Source organism: Lithobates pipiens, unplaced genomic scaffold, assembly GCF_037356315.1.
Source record: "Lithobates pipiens isolate NorthernLeopardFrog02 unplaced genomic scaffold, aLitPip1_a1.2 Scaffold_19, whole genome shotgun sequence".
NCBI classification, from domain to species: domain Eukaryota; kingdom Metazoa; phylum Chordata; class Amphibia; order Anura; family Ranidae; genus Lithobates; species Lithobates pipiens.
Genome location: NW_027507764.1, coordinates 146,704,200 through 146,712,212, shown reverse-complemented (window position 1 = coordinate 146,712,212; position 8,013 = coordinate 146,704,200). Strand labels below are relative to the sequence as shown.

Genomic DNA, 8,013 nt, shown 5'->3' with positions numbered 1-8,013 from the left:
AGCAAACTGTTTAAGGGCTTTCTTGTGCATCATCTTCAGAAAAGGCTTCCTTTTGAGCCATGCAGACCAAGTTGATGCAGTGTGCGGCATATGGTCTGAGTACTGACGGGCTGAAACACCACCCCCTCAACCTCTGCAGTGATGCTGGCAGCACTCATACGTCTATTTCCCAAGGACAACCTCTGGATATGACGCTAAGCACGTGTACTGAACTTCTTTGGGCAAACTTGTCCTGTTAAACCACTGTATGGTCTTGGCCACTGTGCTACAGCTCAGTTTCAGGGTTTTGCCAATGTTCCTATAGTCTAGGCCAGTGATGGTGAACCTTGGCACCCCAGATGTTTTGGAACTACATTTCCCATGATGCTCAGCTACACTGCAGAGTTCATGAGCATCATGGGAAATGTAGTTTCAAAACATCTGGGGTGCCAAGGTTCGCCAACACTGGTCTAGGCCATCTTTATATAGAGCAATAATTCTTTTTTTCAGATTCTCAGAGACTTCTTTGCCATGAGGTGCCATGTTGAACTTCCAGTAACCAGCATGAGAGAGTGAGAGCGATAACACCAAATTTAACACACCTGCTCCCCATTCGCACCTGAGACCTTGTTACACTAATGAGTCACATGACACCGGGGAGGGAAAATGGCTAATTAGGCCCGATTTGGACATTTTCACTTAGGGGTGTACTTACTTTTGTTGCCAGCGGTTTAGACATTAACCACTTCCCGACCAGCGCACGACGATGTACGTCGACAGAATGGCACGGGCAGGCATATTGGCGTACAGGTACGTCCAATATTCAATGCCGCCCTGCCATCGGGAGCGCGCCGCCGGCGGCGCGCTACCGTGCTGGTTGGGACCCCCGTGAGTCCGGTCGCGGGACCCACGGACTCGATCGCCGCGGGCATCCCCGTGATCGTCTCACGGAGCGGCCGAATGGAGGAAATGCCGAGTAAACAGCATTTCTCCATTCTGCCTAGCAACTAGTGACGCTGATCTCTGCTCCATGTAATTGGAGCAGAGATCAGTGTTCACTAAATGAAAGCCCAACCCCCCCACAGTTAGTAACACACCCCTAGGAACACTTAACCCCTACACTGCCACCCCCTGGTTAACCCCTTCACTGCCAGTGTCATTTACACAGGAATCACTGCATTTATATAGCAGTGATTACTGTATAAATGACAATGGTCCCAAAAATGTGTCAAAAATGTCCGATGGGTCCCCCACAATGTCGGAGTCACAATAAAAATCGCTGATCACCGCCATTACTAGTAAAAAAAATAATAATAAAAAATTAGTAATAAAAATGCTATAAAACTATCCCTATTTTGTAAACGCTATAACTTTTGCGCAAACCAATCAATAATCGCTTATTGCGATTTTTTTTACCAAAAATATGTAGAAGAATACGTATCGGCCTAAACTGAGGGAAAAAAATGTTTTTTTATATATTTTTGGGGGATATTTATTATAACAAAAAGTAAAAAATAATGCGTTTTTTTCAAAATTGTCGCTCTCTTTTTGTTTATAGCGCAAAAAATAAAAACCGCAGGGGTGATCAAATACCACCAAAAGAAAGCTCTATTTGTGGGAAAAAAAGGACGTCAATTTTGTTTGGGAGCCACGTCGCATGACTGCGCAATTGTCAGTTAAAGCGACGCAATGCCGAATCGCAAAAAGTGGTCTGGTCTTTGACCAGCAAATTGGTCCGGTCTGAAAGTGGTTAACTGCTGTGTGTTGAGTTATTTTGAGGGGACAGCAAATTTACACTGTTATACAAGCTGTACACTCACTACTTTACATTGTAGCAAAGTGTAATTTCTAAAGTGTTGTCACATGAAAAGATAGGATAAAATATTTACAAAAATGTGAGGGGTGTACTCACTTTTGTGAGATACTGTATATACCATAGTTTGTAAATTCTATAACTTTCACACAGGCTAAATGATACACACTGATTTGGGTTATTTTTAACAAAGAAATGTAGCAGAATACATTTTGACCTAAATTTATAAGGGACGATTGTTTATTTGCAAAATGTTTATAACAAAAAGTAAGAATTTTTTTTTCTTTTTGGTATATTTTCATTTAAATAACAAATAATAAAAAAAAAAAAAAAAAAAAAAACAGTGGTGATTAAATACCACCAAAAGAAAGCTCTAAAATAAAATCATTTGGGTGCAGTGTTGCATTACTGAGTATTTGTCATTCAAAGTGTGACAGCGCTGAGAGCTGAGAAATGGCCTGGACTGGAAGAGAGTGAAAGTGTACAGACTTGAAGTGGTTAATCAATTTTAACTTACATTTTATTTTCATTGCACATGACATTGGTCTGGGTTCTATTACATGAGAAGTCAACCGCTAATACAAGTTTCTGGAAAATGAAAATCAGAAAAAAAAAACAGATTTTGACAATTCTGATGTCAAACATAGTAATAAATATAAAAGTATAGGAAATGCAATAGAAAAGACGAGGGTAAGAAAGACTGAAGGGTTCCTATGTTTTTCTCACTTATTGTGGTGTAATACTGTAAACAGTTCACGGTAATTTGGGAGAAGTTGGACAACGTGACTCTCACAATTGAACAATACCATGCTCTTGTGAGAATATACAGCACTTCCTCTTATACATTCTTGCTAAAAGCCATATTGCCCTAGAATAAACAGATCTGAGAGTTATGAAATTGCCACAGTCACCACAAATTATTTTGGGTAATTATTATGTAGCTTAAAGCACCCATAACCTAAGTGATGAGAGCCTGAGGAGGAATGTGAAGACTACTTAAAGCAACTGTATTCTTGCTTTTCTTTTCCTAATGGCTACTGGAATGATATTGGTTGCTATGAATAACACTGCAACATTTCTTTTTTTAAACGTGGTCCACATCCTAAAAAGTTTGGAAAATGTCTGGTACGCACTGCCCTTGCAAAATTAATGACACCCCAAACGCAGGTCACAAACGCAGTGCGTTTGCCTTCATTGGCCCGCACCGGATATGCGATACGGTTGCTGTGCTTTTCAAAAAGTAGTACATGCATGACTTGCTTAAAGTTATAGTGCCTACAATCTATGGTATATATACTGGAATTTTTATACTACTTATGACAGTGATTAGCAACTTGTAATGGACTGAGGCAATCTGACGCTAACTTATGCTGGGGGGAGCTGACTAACTGCCACTGATATCACCAGTGCCATTAATACAGTGATCAGTGATAATACTATGCACTGTCACTGTACTAATGACACTGGCTGAGAAGGAGTTAACATCTAGGGTGAGCAAGGGGGTTGAATACTGTATGTGCCTAACTACGTGTAATGTGTGTAGCTTTTTACTAAATATCTCTCAGTTTCTGATCCCTGCAAAGCAGGGATGAGAAACAAACAGATCACTCCCTCTGTACAGAGCTCTGTGTTGTTTTACCATACATGCGTCCTAAGCCTGGAAGTGGAAAGCGACTTACGAGTATGTCACGTTGCCTACAGCCTCCGCTGGGCCACAGTGCACTGTGGGTAGGCAGGCACCAAGTGGTTAATCAGTAGCAAGTGTATGTGGTTTTACCACATTTTTGCAATGGAGCAGTGGTGAAAGCAGCCTTCAAACTTCCAAAACAATGTAAAATGATTGACCATCTAAATTATCCAATCAATCCCAGTCAATTAGACAGCTCGGTGCACTACATTCAGTTGTTGGAAGATCTAGAGCTCACCACACACACTGCAATCTGCATAGGTGTGCGCAGCCTATTGCATTAGAGTGTGGACCCCAAATGTATTAAAACATGGAACGTGTAAGCAGGGCAGAGGTTGTTTTCAGTAGGGCAGAAGATGGTGTCAGTAGGGCAGAGGTTGTTGTCAGTAGGGCAGAGGATGGTGTCAGTAGGGCAGTGAACAGTGGCGGCCCGTCCATTAGTGGCACAGGGCACTGCCCCCCTATTCATGTGTCCGGCCCCCTGATCTACATGCAGGGCACGACACACATGAATTCCAATGTGAGATTATTTTTTTCTGAAGCACAATATTAGAGCTAGAGGCTCTAATAGGCTTAAAAAAAAGGGTGGGCTCGGGGGGCAGAGCACTGCGCTCCGAGCCCACCCAGTTGTGTGTCAACAGCAAATGGATATTCGCTATTGTCACACTGATTCTTCTCCCAGTAGATATATGCACACTGAAATATTTTGTTTCAGAATTTAGTTTTCGTCCAAAAAATAAATGTATTTAGTTACTCCTGAAATGAGTTTTTATTTATTTTGTTTCCTTAAAAAAATGCATTAGTCCGAAAATCCGAAATAATTAAGGTCGAATCTGTCATTGAAGGCTTATGGTGTCTGTCGAATGTTCTAAGAAGATTCGACGGAGCAGTTAAACCGTACGATGCCGCAATCGTTGTTTCCGGTCGAATGTTCCGCCTACAAGCTATAGTAGAATTCTAATGTTGTATGACACTAGTAATAATTATATTTATTAATTATTATTACTAGTCAACCAACATTAGAATTCTTCTATAGCCTATGGGCAGAGCATTTGACCATAAATGTCCGCTTGCGGTGACTGCTTCGTCGAATCTTCATGTTGAATCTTTTCTCTCTATGTCGAATAATCTTGGTCTAATAGATTTAGGTTAGGCACATTCAACCTTTTTTGCTATTGTCTCTATAATGCCGAATCTTTCCTCTCTATGTCGAATCTTTCCTCTCTATGTCGAATCTTTCCTCTCTATGTGGAATCTTTTCTCTCTATGTCAAATCTTTCCTTTCTATATCGAATCTTTTCTCTCTATGTTGAATCTTTTCTCTCTATGTAGAATAATCATGGACTAATAGAGCTAAGGTTAGATACATTTGACCACAGGTTTGATGGACACAGATCGCTATTGTCAGTGTCATGTCAAATCTCCTATCTATATCGAACTGTTTTTGTAACGAAAATAAAGCATTTGTTTATGTCGAGTCTTTTAGTTTTCGGATTCTGCACGTTTGTTATCCTTTGTTAAAACTATAACTTAAATTTCCGAAATTCAGACAAAAATGCATTCGGACGAAAACTAATGTACATGTCTACCTCCCAGCTAATCAGGAAGCGGGTCATGAGACCCATTTCCCGATTGGCCGAAAGAAGATGTGATCTTATTGGTCAAGAAGGGAGGAGATGCATGGCCGCAGAAGACGCACAGCTGGAGGAGAAGCAAGGGAAGCCCGACCAACCCCCCAGCCCTCCACTGGGACTCCAGGGATGGCTCACCCACCGTGGCTCAGCCATCCAGCAACCAGCACTCCCGACCTCGGGCAGGGAGGAGGAGGGGAGATCAAAGTCATCCCAGGCAGGACATCTGCCAATTAAAGTAAGGAGTCCATCCGTCTGCCCCCCACGGGGGTAGGTGGGGGTGTTGCCGGTGTTCATGTCCATCTTACGGGGGAATGGCCATGTCTCTCTACCCCCCCCCCCCCCCAAATTATTGAACACCAGCTGCCAAAAAGTGCCAGTAGTTTTTTATTACTTTATTTTTTTAAATTATTTTTTACAATATTTTTTAGGAGCCCTATACGGGGGGCTTTGGTGAAATATCAGCAGGGGAACCTGCACCGCATGGGGTGATTAGGGTGTGCCCAGGCACACCCCCTGCACACGCCTATGACAATAAATATATAATTTATAGAGTATAACCTTTATACAGTAGAGTATAATAAACAGTTTTGGAAAATCTAAAGGAGATTGTATAGTGAGCTGAGATTATAATGTGTGTGATGAGTGGTGACTGGTGAGGAGAGAAGGATGCATTTCCCAGGTGCCCCCCTGCAGACACAGGAGACAAGTATCCCGTGCAGGGACTGGAGATGAGTGGAGATGAAGGATCGGAGAGGGAGGGGGCGCCAGAGTTGTAGAGATGAGGATTTCCTGGAGGAGAAGAGAGGGAGGCTCGGGCTGTGGGAAATGTTCTGTACACATCACAGCAGTCTGATCGTCCATCCTCTGCTCCTCCATCCTCTGATCGTCCACCCTCTTCTCCTCCATCCTCCTCTCCTCCATCCTCCTCTCCGAGTTGCCCCCTGTCTGCTCCGCAGTGCCCATAGATGTAGAAGTGAAGTGTCGGGGGCTGTGCAGTTCTCCGGAGTGGAGGAGATCAGGACAGCCAGGCTCGGAGGATGTGGTTGGACTGAACATGCAAAGCAACATATTTTGTTCATGACTTCAGCCCCAGAGGAAGTGCAGACACAGCACAGCACAGCGCAGCCTGTCCTCTGGGGACCCTCCTGACACCTATTAGTCGCTGTCACCTGCGAGTCTGCAGAGCTGATCAGCCAGCCTGAAAAGTTTACTGCCGCCTTCTACATACATAGCATGTCCACAGAGCCTGCCGGCTGCTGAGAGAGAGAGAGAGAGAGAGAGAGAGTGCTGCGATCTGACTGCGGGGCCACATACACAGCACTACAGGTAATCCTCATCATCATCACACTGCATGGGGGTCACCATAGACTGTTCAGGGGATCCCCTGTACATTACACAGGGGGGTCACCATAGACTGCTCAGGGGATCCCCTGTACATTACACAGGGGGGTAATCATAGACTGTTCAGGGGGTCCCCTGTACATTACACAAGGGGGTCACGATAGACTGTTCAGGGGATCGTCAGAACATTACAGGGGGGTCACCATAGACTGACTGCTCAGGGGATCCCCTGTACATCACACAGGGGGGTCATCATAGACTGCTCAGGAGTTCACCTGTACATTGGACAAGAGGGTCACCATAGACTGTTCAGGAGATCATCAGTACATTATACAGGGGGGTCATCATAGACTTTGATGACCCCCCTGCACATTCACTGATATCCTACACAGGGTGTCATCAGTACCCTGCACTGGAGTGATGGGGGGGGGGGGGGGCTGATATACTGCACATGGGGTTTATCAGTAACCTGGAATGGGGGTCACTAATATACTGCACATGGGGGTCATCAGTAACCTGCAATGGAGTGATGGGGGGCAGTGATGTCCTGCACAGGGAGTCATCAGTAACCTGCACTGGAGTGATGGGGGGTGTCACTGATATCCTGCACATGGGGTCATCAGTAACCTTCACTGGAGTGTTGGGGGGGCACTGATATCCTACACAGGGGGGTCATCAGTGACCTGCACTGGAGGAATGGGGGGCACTGATATACTGCACAGGGGGTCATCAGTATCCTGCACTGGAGGGATGGGGGTCACTAATATACTGCACATGGGGGTCATCGTAACCTGCACTGGAGGGATGGGGGCACTGATATACTGCACAGGGGGTCATCAGTAACCTGAACTGGAGGGATGGGGGGTACTGATATACTGCACAGGGGTCATCGGTAACCTGCACTGGAGGAATGGGGGACACTGATATACTGCACAGGGAGTCATCAGTAACCTGCAGTGGAGTGATGGGGGGCACTGATATACTGCACAGGGAGTCATCAGTAACCTGCAGTGGAGTGATGGGGGGGAGGCACTGATATACTGCACAGAGGGTCATCAGTAACCTGCACTGGAGGGATGGGGGGCACTGATATACTGCACAGAGGGTCATCAGTAACCTGCACTGGAGTGAATGGGGGGGATCACTGATAACCTGCATAGGGGGGTCATCAGTAACCTGCACTGGAGGGATGGGGGGGGGCACTGATATACTGCACAGGGGTCATCAGTAACCTACAGTCTCCTTGGGGAAGGGAACTTATACATGCTCCTTCATTGATCCCCTGCCCAAAGCACTGCTACAGACTGTGCTGGATGAAAGGGTAACCTTGTAGTTTTACTGTTCCATCAATGCATTGTAATGAATCTCCGGATTAGAGTATTGTGGAAGGTTTTACAGCTGATCCTTCCGGCACTTGCAGCAGCTGGGGACACATACTTCATTAACAAGTTTTCCCGCACACTATTTAGTTGTATCGAGTGTCACATTGTCATTACTGGGACTGCAGCTCTAGTTATTGATGATTTGTACTGGTTGTGGGGGACGTCTGTTTATTGCCT

General features: G+C 44.9%; 1 protein-coding gene across 1 annotated transcript in view; it reads left to right on the top strand.

Moving 5' to 3' along the window:
• The first annotated feature begins 5,917 nt into the window (after window positions 1–5,917).
• RFTN1 (raftlin, lipid raft linker 1) overlaps window positions 5,918–8,013 on the top strand; it is a 477,341-nt gene continuing 475,245 nt past the window's right edge. Inside the window, exon 1 of the mRNA XM_077491379.1 lies at window positions 5,918–6,439. The gene's annotated coding sequence lies outside the window, so the exon portion shown is untranslated. The remainder of the gene's footprint in view (window positions 6,440–8,013) is intronic.